This window comes from Aquarana catesbeiana, linkage group LG09 (genome assembly GCF_042186555.1).
Source record: "Aquarana catesbeiana isolate 2022-GZ linkage group LG09, ASM4218655v1, whole genome shotgun sequence".
Classification (NCBI taxonomy): Eukaryota; Metazoa; Chordata; class Amphibia; order Anura; family Ranidae; genus Aquarana; species Aquarana catesbeiana.
In genome coordinates this window covers 58,629,528-58,643,919 of record NC_133332.1, presented here as the reverse complement: position 1 = coordinate 58,643,919, position 14,392 = coordinate 58,629,528, and the positions used below count along the sequence as shown (strand labels likewise).

The 14,392-nt window shown below is 44.8% G+C and overlaps 1 long non-coding RNA gene across 1 annotated transcript in view; it reads left to right on the top strand.

The window, feature by feature from the left end:
* Positions 1-14,392, top strand: part of LOC141107688 (uncharacterized) — a 44,012-nt gene that overhangs the window by 26,903 nt on the left and 2,717 nt on the right. The window contains exon 2 of the long non-coding RNA XR_012235952.1: positions 13,050-13,153. This is a non-coding gene — a long non-coding RNA (uncharacterized lncRNA). The remainder of the gene's footprint in view (positions 1-13,049; positions 13,154-14,392) is intronic.

Below are 14,392 nucleotides of genomic sequence, written 5' to 3'. Positions count from 1 at the left end.
TCAGGTCATGTAAAACAAGTACACTGTGTACAGCAGCACAGGTACAATTGTGGCAGTTTTCCGGATCACTAACTCATGTGAAATTACCAGAACATCAGAGCACCTAATTAAAACCCTAAAGTAATAAAACTGTAATTTGCAGTTCATGCCTCCCATTCCATTTAATCATAAGCTCTTATATAGCTGATGCAATACACATATTTAATCTTCACGCTTAACCTACAAATAGTTATCAGGGTCTGATAAAATGAATCTTTGATTTTTATTAGCAATGCCGAAACCATTACATACAAGTCACTCTCTACTTACATAATCACTTTTATAAAAAGCTGCTTTGTCAAAAGTTTGTGAAATTTAAGCTTTAAGCAGCTGATCTTCCTCCTCCACCTACAGGTAAATTGCAGCCTAATATTTTTTTTAAGTTTTAACAGTGTCAGTAAGGCATTTTTTTTTGCTATGTTTTTATTTCGATCTGTGTCCAAACTAGAGAGATTTTCCATTGCTTTCTGTCAGGACAGGAAGTAATGGGAAATCTTCCAAGTGGGGACACAAACTGCAACATAATACAATTTTTTTAAATAAAAAATGTGGTTAGAACCTCCGTCAGGTTATTTTTACATGGCAGAACATCCACCCTGCAACTTTAACTTCCACACCTTTCAGACAGTGCTTTGAGACCAAGGGAGACATGGTGGCCGACCAAAAATGAAAAAAAATGGCCAGCACACCAAAAAAAAAAAAAAAGGTAGATTATATTAGTAGCGATTTATAGCTTGTTCAATGAAAAACACTAATGTTTCATAAACACAAAGGTTTCATTCCTCAAGATAACAAAGTGCAAGCAAACCAAACACATATACACACCTACCAGTAATACCGCGTACACACGAGCAGACTTTCCGGCAGATTTGGTCCGGCAGACCGGACTCCGTCGGACGATTCGATCGTGTGTGGGCTCCAGCTTTCTTTTTTTTCACAAAAGTCCGATGGACCTAGAAATAAAACATGTTTCAATTCTTTCCGACGGACTCGAGTCTGGTCGAAAAATCCGCTCGTCTGTATGCTAGTCCGACGGACTAGAACCGACGCTAGGGCAGCTATTGGCTACTGGCTATCAACTTCCTTATTTTAGTCCGGTCGTACGTCATCATGTACGAATCCGTCGGACTTTGGTTGATCGTGTGTAGGCAAGTCCGTTCATTCAGAAAGTCCGTCGTAAAGTCCGTCGAAAAGTCCGCTGGGCAAAGTATGCTGTAAAGTCCGGTCATGTGTACGCGGCATTAGAAGAAAACCTGTTAAAGTCTGCAAGTAGGCAAGTCCGTTCATTAGGAAAGTCCGTCGGAAGTCCGCCGAAAGTCCGTCGGATAGACCGTTGGACCAGTCCGGTCGAAAAGTCAGCTTGTGTGTACGCGGCATTATTGAAACACAACCCAGCTGTGTACCTGAGATTCACCAATGTTTGGTCCCATCATCTCCATACTGTATCCTTTATCGGAAATACACCTGTGTATCCAGACACCCACTTTAAGCAAGTCAAAAATATAAAAAAAAGAAAAATAAAGAGATTGCTGAAAATATCTAGTGAGGTATTGACCTTCTATCAATACCTACCATTGAGGAGAGAAATCCTAACCCCTTATGTCTGCAACACTTGATAACCCTAAATATGCATGGAAAGGGGTATATCTAAACAGGATGCACATCTGTGCATGTCCATGTGCTCTACAGACTACATGCCTGTGCGTTACACCCCCAAAACACGTTGGATTTTTTTTTTAGTTTAACCTCTTCAGATCCGCGCTATTGCCAAATGACAGCAACAGCGCGGACCTACATTGCCGGGACGACGTCTATTAACGTCGTCCCGTGCACGAGCGGCCTGCACCCCCCCTGCAGGGTGCGCGTGGCGCGCTCAGTGGTCAGCGAGTCTATGAGACTCGCCTGATCACAGATCAGAGTAAGGGGTCGGTTCAGAGTAAGGGGTCGGTCCCGACCCCTTACCACATGATCAGCTGTCAGCCAATGACAGCTGATCATGTGATGTAAACAGAGCCGGTGATCGGCTATTTTTTCTCCTCGCGCTGACAGCGTGAGGAGGAAAAAAAAAGCTGATCACCGGCAGCCGTGATCGGGACCCGATCACGGCGATCATCTGTCCCCTGCCAGTAACACCTAGCAATAGGCAGCAGTGCCGCCTACCAGTGCCCACCAGCGTCATCCATCAGTGCCCACAGTGCCATCCATCAGTGCCCACAGTGCCACCCATCAGCGCCCACAGTGCCACCCATCAGCGCCCACATCAGTGCCACAACAACAGTGTTGCACATCAGTGTCACCTATCAGTGCCCATCACTGCCCATCAGTGCCGCCCATCACTGCCCATCAGTGCCACCCATCAGTGCCCCCCATCAGTGCCGCCCATCAGTGCCCCCCATCAGTGGTACCTATCAGTGCCCATCAGTGCCACCTATCCGTGCCACCCATCAGCGCCACCCATCAGTGGCCATCAGTGCCGCCTTATCTGTGCCCATCAGTACCGCCTTATCTGTCCCCATCAGTGCTGCCTTAACTGTGCCTATCAGTGCCGCCTTAACTGTGCCTATCAGTGCCGCCTTAATTGTGCCTATCAGTGCCGCCTTAACTGTGCCTATCCGTGCCCATCAGTGCAGCCTATCAGTGCCCACCAGTGCCGCCTCATCAGCGCATATCAATGAAGGAGAAAAATCACCTGTTTGCAAAATTTTATAACAAACTATGAAACATGATTTTTTTTTTTTCAAAATTTTCCATTTTTTTTGTCTGTTTAGCAAAAAATAAAAATCCCAGTTGTGATTAAATACCACCAAAAGAAGGTTCTATTTTTGGGAAAAAAATGATAAAAATTTCATTTGGGTACAGTGTTTAATGACCGCGCAATTGTCATTCAAAGTGCGACAGCGCTGAAAGCTGAAAATTGGTCTGGGCAGGAAGGGGGTTTAAGTGCCCAGTAAGCAAGTGGCTAAACCAATAAATGTGGTCTTTTTTGTCATTTGGTCTTACACTCCTTTCATTTGTGCATGTATCTTTCTATTGCAGACATTTATAGGGTCTCTCTATTTTGTGGTAAGGTTTTAGCTTCTTGTAGTTGGAGGAATGTTCAAGTCAAAAATTGAGAAGGTTGGATCATTCTTAGCTCTGGATAACTCTTTGATGAACTTTGAGAAAAAAAGACAAAAGTGAAAAGGAGACTTGATGTTCCTCCTTAAACCAATTGTTGCAGTTTTTCTTGGATATTATTAGGCAAGTTTGATATTACTTCACACCACGTGCAGTGTCCAGGAAAATAAGACCTGGTAGATGTTGGGCTTTCTTTGTGGTTTCAAGCTCAAGAAGAAGATCACTCAGTTCTGTGCAGGGCTTTTTTTCTGGTGGAACGCACCGGAATGCCATTCCACCACCTATTCCAGGCATTCTCTTCTCTCCTCCTAATTGTATAGCCTGCGCATTGCCACCCATGGAGGGATCAAACACGGGGACACCTCCACCAGAGCACACCCCGTATCTGTATAGTCCCGGCTCCTCCTCCACCTCCTATGTCGTCTGCTGCTCACTGCCCCAAGGGATCGAATGGAGCTTGTGAGAGCGGAAGGAGGAGTGATCTGTACTCCGTGATTCTGCCACGCCCCTCAGTGCTGTGTGGGAGATTGGTTTGGCACCGTGTGTGGGACTCAGACGGTATCAGATCGTGGAAAGTGGAAGGTAGCCTGCCAGGAGGTCTTCCTCCTCCTCCCTAGCCCCATGTCATATAATCTGGTCTGTGTGTAAAAAAATGCTGCTGAATGGGGTTGTGCTTTGGTGCACTTGGCTGGGTGGTCTGTGAGCTGGGTGGTCTCCCGACTGTTTTGGGTGGTCTCTTTGCTGGGCAGTGGCACTCTTTGCTGGGTAGTCTCTTTACTGGTGGTGGTATTTTTGCTGGGCAGTCTCTTTGCTGGGCAGTGTCTTTACTGGTGGTATTTTTGCTGAGCAGTCTCTTTACTGGTCAGTCTCTTTGCTGGTGGTCTTTTTGCTGGACTAATCTGGGCGGTCTTTTTGCTGGTGGTCTCTTTGCTGGACTAAGCTGGGCAGTCTCTTTGTTGGGCTGGGCGGTCTCTTTGCTGGACTAAGCTGGTTGGTCTTTTTACTTGTGGTCTCTTTGCTGGACTAAGCTAGGCGGTCTCTTTGTTGGGCTGGACAGTCTCTTTGCGGGACTAAGCTGGGCGGTCTTTTTGCTGGGTGGTCTCTTTGCTGGACTAAGTTGGGTGGTGTTTTTGCTGGGCAGTCTCTTTACTGGGCAGTCTCTTTGCTGGTGGTCTTTTTGCTGGATTAATCTGGGCAGTCTCTTTGCTGGGCGGTCTCTTTGCTGGGCTAAGCTGGGCGGTCTTTTTGCTGGTGGTCTCTTTGCGGGACTAAGCTGGGCGGTCTTTTTGCTGGTGGTCTCTTTGCTGGACTAAGCTGGGCGGTCTTTTTGCTGGGCTGGCAGTCTCTTTGCTGGATTAAGCTGGGCGGTCTTTTTGCTGGCGGTCTTTGCTGGGCTGGTGCTCTCTTTGCTGGACTAAGCTGGGCGGTCTTTTTGCTGGCGGTCTCTTTGCTGGGTGGTCTCTTTCCTGAACTAAGCTGGGTGGTCTCTTTGCTGGGCTGGACGGTCTCTTTGCTGGAAATCTCTTTGCTGGTGGTCTCTTTGCTGGGCGGTCTCTTTGCCGGGCGGTCTCTTTGCCGGACTAAGCTGGGTGGTCGCTTTGCTGGGCTGGACGGTCTCTTTGCTGGGCAATGTCTTTGCTGGGTGGTTTCTTTGCTGGACTGTGGCTGTCGCTAATGCACTGGGAATGCCTCTCTGCTGCACATTTGGGAATGTCTCTTTGCTGCACATTTGGGAATGTCTCTTTGCTCAATATATGGGGGTGCATGTTTTGGTCCATGTGAGTCGCAGGCTTTGTGTACATATAGCTGCCAGTGGCTGTATACAAATGTTGACACACGTGTATTTTCGTCTTGCATTGATTTCTACAGGGTGTTGGCAGTTAGCTGTACCTGTGCCTTGTGGGCACCCAAGTCCCCTTTTTTCTTTTTTTTTCTCTGTATGGTTCAAAGCAATGGTGTGCATGAGCCCTCAACTCCTTTTTCAGCATGATGCAGCAGTGCACAACACAATAACATTCCAGCATGCATTGGGGCTGGTCTGAGGTGCATGTTTACACATAGGGGATTGTTAAATGTAGATACAGGATCTAAAAGCTAAGCTTGACATTGTTAGAATATCGCAATCTTTTTAGTTTGAATTTTCTGCAATTATACGGGTTAAGCGATCAAGTTTATTATAATTAATTTGAAAACCTGATTAAAATAACTTTGTAAATGCATTATTTTTTTTTTTTATTATTGCTGAACATAACCTTTTTTAGTTTATTCATATGACCTGACAACTTAGTGCTTTACAATATACAAAGCCATTTCCTTCATTGTTAGTTAGTTTTCATTTATACTTTCAGATCATCTTCAACCATCATTCCATCCATTCATCCACTAGACTCCTTTAGAAAGAAGTCAATTTTTTAATCATTTTTACCATGAAAAAGATAACTAGCTTTTTTGCCCACGGCAATAAAAAATTACCAATAAGTGAACCGGGACAGGGAACGCAGAACAGTCAAACTGTTTTACAGTCTGCATTTTCATGTGTTTCTTTCCAATTGAATTGGATTCTGTGTCTTCTGATGAAGTTCTGCCTTCTACTTCAGACACACTCCTTCTTGCACTGATCCAGATTATCTTGAAAGTCCTGAAACTGCCTGGCCAAGTTGCTGGACTTTGGAACAAAAAAAACAATTTTTGCGAGAAGTACGATTGGCTTGACTTCCATGATCAGAAGCTTGGCTACAAGGTGTGCATAAAAGTCGGTATTCTTTAGGCTTGTGCAATTCGGCTTGCCTGTCCTGTTTCAGTGCCTCGGCCACAGCTTTCAGGCAGAGCTAGCAACTGCAAAAGGCCAAACTCTGATACTTTGACTGTCAGTAGTGCTGTGCTAAGGCCACCCTCCAAACAGAAAAGGTCAGAGAGGGAAACTGTAGGTTCAAAATCCCCTACTAGCAGGGCTAAGAGGTCCTGCTCTGAGACCAGGAAGCAGTCAGCATCTATTGCATGTCGTCACCTTTTTCAGGATCTTCCCCAAAAAACAACCTGCACAATTACTACTAGTGCCAGTTGTGTCACCACCACCTCCGCTATGGGCACTTTGAGAAATGTGGTGACACCAAGTCTTTTTTACAGGAAAGGCCTGATAGTACCACCAACACAGGCTTTTGATTCTGAACATCCATTTAAGCAGCCTAAACGTGAAATAATAGAATATGAGCAAGACATTTTGCGTGCTCATAGTTCCACCACCACCACTCACATTGACACCACCATCACCACTGAAAAAATTACATCTGCAGGTCATAGAAGTAATGAGGGAGATTTTTTAGTCACATTTCCCATTAGCTATCTGAGAGAAATGGGAATTCAGCAGGACCCCCCAACATCTGATGGTGATAAATCCTCCTTCGTAAACATGGAAGATTCAGATTATACCCTACCTTTTAATCTCGATCAGGAACCAAATATTGATGAGATAGAATATTCTCCTTCCCATATTAAATGTGATTCCCCACTGTTGCATTCCCCTGAAAGAACAGCACCGGTGGCACCTGCCTCTCCTGTTACGGTTGAGTCTCCCATTAACATTAGAGCTGCCAGCAAAACTGTTGGTCAAGTAACCTCCTTCACTATCCCTGACATGAGGCCACCTCCCGTTTTATCACAAAAACACAGCAGCATAGCAGAGTGCACAGGCCAGGCTACAACCCAAATTAAGCAACTTGCTCTAGCATCTGCAGCTGAAGAGGAAATGCTCTCAAAAAAATCTTCACCACACAGTGGCAGCACCCGTCATTCTAAAATTTGGCAGCATTTCATGACAGTTGGTGATGGCCGCACAGCTGCATGTAAACTATGCAGCAGAGAAGTCAGCCGTGGGAGACTGTTGGGTCATCTCACGAACGCTGGGATGAAGCAACACATGCTTACCCACCACAGGCCAGTGGTGCTGAGGGAAGAAATAGGTGTGGCTCCCCCATCTACCACCACCATTACCAGCAGCAGTGTCAAAGTCACAGCTACTTCTGCAGCTGCAGGTCATCATACTAAAATGGTAAAGAAATCCATACAGCCCACTATTGAACATTTTGGAGGGGTACATTCCCGGGGTATGTCAAAACAGCAATCCCGTAAACTTACGCGCCTCATCTGACAACTTTTAGCTGTTGGAGGGGCTTCTTTCAGTTTTGTGGAAGAGGAGCCTTTCAAGCAGCTGATGCAGGCTGTGGCACCACAATACCAGGTCTCTTCACGCACCACATTCAGTAGAATGATAGTGCCCTCACTGTACCGGTCATGTGTTGGGGTTTTGAAGGATTTGCTGGGGAAGGCTACTGGCCAATCAGTTCACTTTACAACTGATTTATGGAGTGCTACAAGTGGCCAGCATGCCTTCCTGTCCTTGATTGCCCATTGGTGGCAGCCCAATGTGTTGCAAGATATACAACCACCACCACAAACAACTACAAGGTCAAGAAAAACCTCAAGTGCTGTGGCCGCTGCCACAGTTCACAAGACAGTATTGCACTCCTTCCTCCTCCATGCTGAGGTGATGAGTCAGCAGCACACATCACAGAATATACTAAATGCACTTCAGAAAATGATAGGGAAGTGGCTAGGGGAACAGGCAGGCACGAATGTCAAAATGGGATTTGTTGTCAGTGATGATGGAGCTAACATGACAAAGGCTATCCGTGATGGAAGGGTTTGTTGGTGTGCGCTGCTGTGCACACATCCTCCATCTAGTCGTTAGGTGTGCTCTTGATGATAATACTAACAGTGGAAGGTTAGCAGCACTTTTAGAGTCGTGCCGCAAAATTGCTGGTCACTTCCACCGTAGTGTGAAGGATAGCCACCTTCTCAGGCAGAAACAGAGAAAGGCAGGCCTCATGGAACACTGCCTCAAACAGGATGTTGGAACGAGGTGGAACTCCACCTAACGTATGCTAGAACGTATACTTCAGCAACAGAGGGCAATTCATGCAATGCCATGTGAACATTTTATTGGTATTGCCAGACCACTAGGCAGGGACACTGGGTCATGATTGACCAAGTTGTCACAGTGCTCAGGCCTTTTGAGGATGTCACTGACAATTTAAGCAAAGAGAGTGCTAGCCTGGCAGAAGTGGTTCCCCTCTTTGCACCCCTTTCAAATAAAATTGATTCCTTCCTTTCCAATAGGGAATGATGGCCTGGTGGCAATATACTTGCTGAAGTTGATGCCCTTCTGAGGAGACTGAAGGAGCAACTCAGTTGGCACATAAAAGAGCTCATCGACTCTTGCCCCGAGTTCATGTTAGCCACAATTTGTGACCCCAGAATAAAAGGCAAGATAGCACTCAGGAAAAATACTCTCACCACCTGGAGGGATATATATTGATAGAGAGGGTACATGAGAGGGAAAGGAAAATGGGAATACAGTTAGAGGAGGGAGAAGAAGATGAGCTGGAGATGTCTGATGATACTCTGTTAGCTGATACTAGCAGCACTGCTGCCAGAGCTCACTCCTCCAGAGCATCAGCCTTTTGGGCTGAGGCACTTGACAGTTTTGTGGGACCCACTAAACAGCCCCTAGAAAAGAAAAAACTGCTGGTGAAGCGGAACCTCCTTTGCCCTCCAGTACAGATCCCTTAAGTTTTTGGGATGAGAAGAAGGGTGTGTGGCCTGTTTTGTCCTCGGTAGCCCAGGAGCTTCTTTCCTGTCCCTCAACCACGGTCCAGAGTGAGCGGGTGTTTTCTGTAACAGGAAATATTTTATGCCCTCAGCGCTCACAATTGCTCCCCCAGCTCTTAGAGCAAATAAATGGCTTTTTTAAAAGTCAACCTGCCAAAGCTTAGTTACCCTGCTCTTGAGTTTGATGCTGAATAAAAAAATAATACTCATCCACTCATCCATGTTAATATGATTTCAAATTCTCCACCTGACCGAGTCCCACGTCTCCCCTAAGGTCCTCATTCCATGCCAGAAATCATCAGATATCCCATCCTGACCATTTCCGTGAGGGCTTAAATATGGTAGTTAGTTACTCTATGTCTGACCCTATACCATCCTATCAAATTTAATGAACAACTGAGATGGTCAGGTTGAAAACAAAGTTCCATTTGGTTTGTGATGATTTGGCATGGAATGATCCCCTACTAAGTCCCACCTCATACCTCCTGCCCTGCTATTTTCCTGTCCATTGTTTTAGCTACTGATCTGGTATTATAACTTAAATAGTTGTCCTTTTGAGACAACTGTGTCATTTAGTAGCATAAAAAATAAATGGGACAGCTGTATCATTTGTACATATAAATTAAAAAACTTTAAAACATTCAGTTTGTGAAACTTACCTGTTGCAATAGTCCTAACTCCTGCTATTTCCACTCCCCCTGCCTTCTTCTCAAATCTCGAATATCTAGGACACTGGAACACAAACGCATTCCCTTTAAGTTTGGTATAAGCAGCACCATGAAGGGGAAAGGCAAACCGTTTGGCAGTGTAACTGCGCACATGGTCATGCAATATATCAGGAAAGCACAGACCACTTATGAGTGCAAACAGCACCTTGGAGGATTGCCTTCTGTCGGGGTTTCACTACCTGGACAGGTGTCAAAACTGGCTGAAGCTGCTGGATTTGTATTTATTAAGTTAAATATGTTGTAGTTTTGGTTGTTTTGTTATGCAGCTTGCCAACCTGGCTGCTTGCTAGCTTACTCCTATACTTGTAGTACTAGTGGTGGAAATAGTGGTGATACGGAGTCTGCTGCTATGCTAATATACATACAGACACAGGAAAATTAAGGCCTACAATGGTACTACAAGTCTCCTATACCCCCACCACCAAAATGTTTTTTCATTCAACCCTCTGATGGCACCTACATCGTGGCAAAAAGTTTTTTGCTGCTAATATATCCAGTTCACCAAGATATTCATGTAATCTCCAGGCCACATTGTTGCCAACATGGCACTTGTAAGTTGGCACTCTGGAAAGTCATCATCACATGCGTTGCTGTGAGTCAGAAATAGGTGAGTACCTGCTCAACTGCCCACATACTCCCCCATCCATCATTGATTTCCATTCATTTATGTAACTCTTGTTTTATTTGCTAATTTCGTGAAAGTACCACTGGAATGAGTGGATGAGGCTTCATCATGACAGACACATACAAGTTGAAGACTTCACAGGTATGCATTAACCATACACATCTTTTAGGATGAATGAATAACAGCAAACTTGTATGTAGGGATGCACGATAGTGGTATTGGATACTAGTAATTATATCTCTGTACTCGTCTTCAATACCAAAGACCATTCACGTGCATCCAGGTACTGTTAGAGAGCGTGACGCCAGCTTCACAGCTTATCAGGAAGCCAGGCCTCCAAGATTCTTGATTGGCAGGCATTTGGTATTGACGAGTACAGATAAAAAAATTACTCGTATCCAATACCGGTATCAGTGCATCCCTACATAGAGGGAATCTCAAGTGATGCATGTTCATTTCAAACATAAAATCAAGACAGCTGTATACTGAACACTTATACACTTTTCCAGATCATTATATGTTCTGGTCCAAAGTTTCAGTAACAGAAATGGAAATAGTATTAGTCATCATGACTAATACAATTTTCATTTCTGTTACTGCAATTTTGAACAACAACATATAATGATGTGGAAATAAAAAGAGAATAGTAAGGTCAGCGAGCCAGTATAATACTTAGCTAAATCTAAATGAAGTTGTTGGTGACAACTGGCAAGGATGTTCTTTTAACTGTCTAAGTTGATGATTACCATGTGTAATAGCATGTGTGTTATTATTAAGCAATAAGCAACCAGATATGTAATAAAGTGTAAAATATCACATAATAATCAATATATAAGCACTAAGGTATGCTTTTATTAGGCGAAAATTATTTGCATATATATATATAAAAAACACTATAAACAAAAAGGTGAACTGAGCTTCCTTGGGTCCTGGCGCAGAGGAAGAACTAACCCCCAGTTTTCCGAAGGAGAGGGTTCTCTGCTGCTTTGAGTACTAACAGACGAGCTTCCAGGCAATGGAGCATTGTGTCTGGAAATTGCTTCCATTAATGAGAGTCTCAAATGCTCCATTGCCTGGTTGTGCTGTTGGTTTACCCGGCTCAACATTAATTCAAAATGGTCAGTTTGCTGTCTGACTATGAGGTGTATGGTCCGGGTAAGCCTTCTCATGTCCCGTGACTGCCTTCTATTTTCATTTGACAATCTCCTCACTTCTCTAAGGAGCCTCTCAATTTGGGCAGTTAAGCCAGGCGGTACAGCAGTTGGCACCCGGACAGGAGGTGGCGACTGCAGTACATGCACACTGGGGGCAGCAATACATAGTAGCAGCATGCCTGAACCTTGGCCCCTGACGACCTCCTCTGGCCATGGGGAGAAGCCAGGAGTCTGTCACATTGCAGGTGTCAATTCTGGCTCATTCTGCTGCTCTATACCGTCCAAAATAAGGACAGGCGAGTGCGGGCTGCACTGCGCTCTCCCCTCAGGCTGGTCTTGTTGATCTAAAATAGATGAGATAGCAAATTTTGACGATAGCATTCATAAACAATTTTAGGTTACACATAAAAACATTAGGGTTGATTTACTAACACTGGACACAGTGCTAACTCTGGTGAAGCTATGCAGAAACCAATCAGCTTCTAACTTTAGCTTGTTTAATTAAAGCTTTCCCAAAAAAATCTGGAAGCTGATTGATTTCTCTGCAGAGCTGCACCAGATTTTGCACTGTAATTTTGTGTAAATCCACTTCATTGTTTACTACTTTAAAACACAACACTTCACTGTATGATTTCATGGAGAAGTGATTGAAGTATGAGTTGTGCGTATGAGTTTGAAAATGGATGGTAATATCTTTTACATTTTAACCCTTTCATGACTAAGCCTTTTTTGACATTTGGTGTTTATAAATACCAAACATGCCACGCTTTAAAAATTGCACGCACTCGTGGAATGGCGACAAACTACGGTACCTAAAAATCTCCATAGGCGATGCTTTAAATTTTTTTTACAGTTACCAGGTTAAAGTTACAGAGGAGGTCTAGTGCTAGAATTAGTTCTCTCGCTCTGACGATCGCGGCGACACTCACATGCGTGATTTGAACACCGTTTACATATGCAGGCGCAACTTCCATATGCGTTTTTTGGTACGCAAGCTCGCGGGAACGGGGGTGCTTTAAAATTTTTTTTTTTTTTTTATTTATTTTATTTATTTTTCTATTTAGAAATTGTGTTTTAAAAAAAAAAAAAAATTGGATGACTTTTATTGCTGTCACAAGGAATGTAAACATCCCTTGTGACAGTAATAGGTGGTGACAGGTACTCTTTATGGAGGGATCGGGGGTCTAAAAGACCCCCGATCCCTCCTTTACACTTCACAGTATTCAGATCGCCATTTTCGGTGATTCTGAATATTGTATATGTTTTTAAAACAGGCGCCATTGGCAACTGAGAAAACGGGAAGTGACGTCATGACGTCGCTTCTGCGCTTACAATTAGAAGGCTGTAACGAAGCCGCTCACGGCTTCATTCCAGACTGTCAGCAGCAGCCGAGGTGGCGGATTGGTGATCAGTCCTCCCGGTGGATCGGGAGGCCCGGTAAGAGCGGCGGGAGGTGGCGGGAGGGGGGGGGGAGTCCCCTCTCGCTCCTCCGGTATAAAAGCCGAGTGGCTTTTAGCGTATCAGTTGTTATACTTGGATAGCCAATCGCCCGCTCTACAAAACAGTAATGGGATGATGCCTGCAGCTGCGGGCATCTTCCCGGTATAACCCCTGAAAGCCGAGGCTGCACATCTGCGTACGCTCGGCGGGAAGGGGATAATAATGACTGTGTGTAATGTGTAGATGATTATGGTGTGTCCTGTTTCTTTATATTGGCAGCTTGTGTACTTACCCTGAGGACTATTGGGCCGCTGTTTTCTGCCAGATGACGCTGGAGAGATACGGCTGGGGCTTTCTGTTAAAGACGGAAGAAAAGAGTCAAGGTAATGTTCCAGATAAAGTTAAGTCAACAGCGCTATTTATTTTTGCCTGTTATAAGTTGTACTACAACATCAAAGCATTATAAATAAAAAGGTACCCCAGATGTATCCTGACTCCTTGTGTCATAAATTACTGTATGCCCATCTTATTGGCCCAACTGTAATTGCCCAAAAATATACTGACACAAAGATCGAAGTAAAATGTCTGTTTTTGGCCCCTTTATTAAAATTAACAATTATGTAAACCAATACTAACAAACAAATACATAAAACGTTTGGTTGACGATCCTTGGAGGCACTAAGTATCAAAAAATGTTTCCCTTGTATCTGTGTAAACTACTTCCATGGTCCCTCCCTACCGCTCTGCACCGACTCGGGGATGAACCACATTCTGCAGATACACCATTGTAACTACCAGTTAATCCACCATAACTGGCATTCCACCGGGGACCCCATACCTTAGATGAGTCCCAATCATCTGATCACAGCAAGTTATTTTAAAATGCCTCCAAAGACCCAACCGAACGTACCCTGTAAAATAAAAAAAAACAACCAATACAACAAAAGAGTAAGCATAGAACGAACCAAGCCGATGGAGGGAGGGAGGGCAGGCAGGAATGCTTCTCCTCCTCGTGTACTCCCAGAATGTCTGGTTTCACCTTGTCTCCCCCACACTCCTGGCTTTTTGCAGTCCCTCCCCCACGCCATCTGCCCAATCCCCTGCAGCCCCATGTTGTCTGACAACATGTTTTAATGCCGACTTGACCGGCTTCCCGGTGCTCCTAATCATGCTAGCACTACGCTGTTTTTTTTTGTTTAGGCTTCGAGCTAATACTCTCTATTCACAAAAATTGCATTAAAATGGATTGTATACCCCACTTTGTCATTTTTTACCTACAGGTGATAAGGCTTACCTGTAGGTAAAATGAATATCATTTAGGAGATATCCACCTCAGATGCAGCCGCTGAGGTCAGCAGCGGTGCATGCGCTCTGAAGGTCTGCCGGACCCTGCAGAAAAATCAAAGCTCCTCACCGGTAAAAGGACTCCCACACGCACGCGTGGGAGAGACCTCGTTGCGGCTCCGGCCACTCAGAAGCGCCGGAGCCCGTGGCCGCGGGAGAGACGGCGAGGCAACGTGCCAGCCCCCTCAGCGCTGACCGGGTCGGGCTGCAGGGGCCTCATTCTAAGGTATTTCATAATGTGCTATTATTAAGCGATGCATACTAGCACATTATGCCAT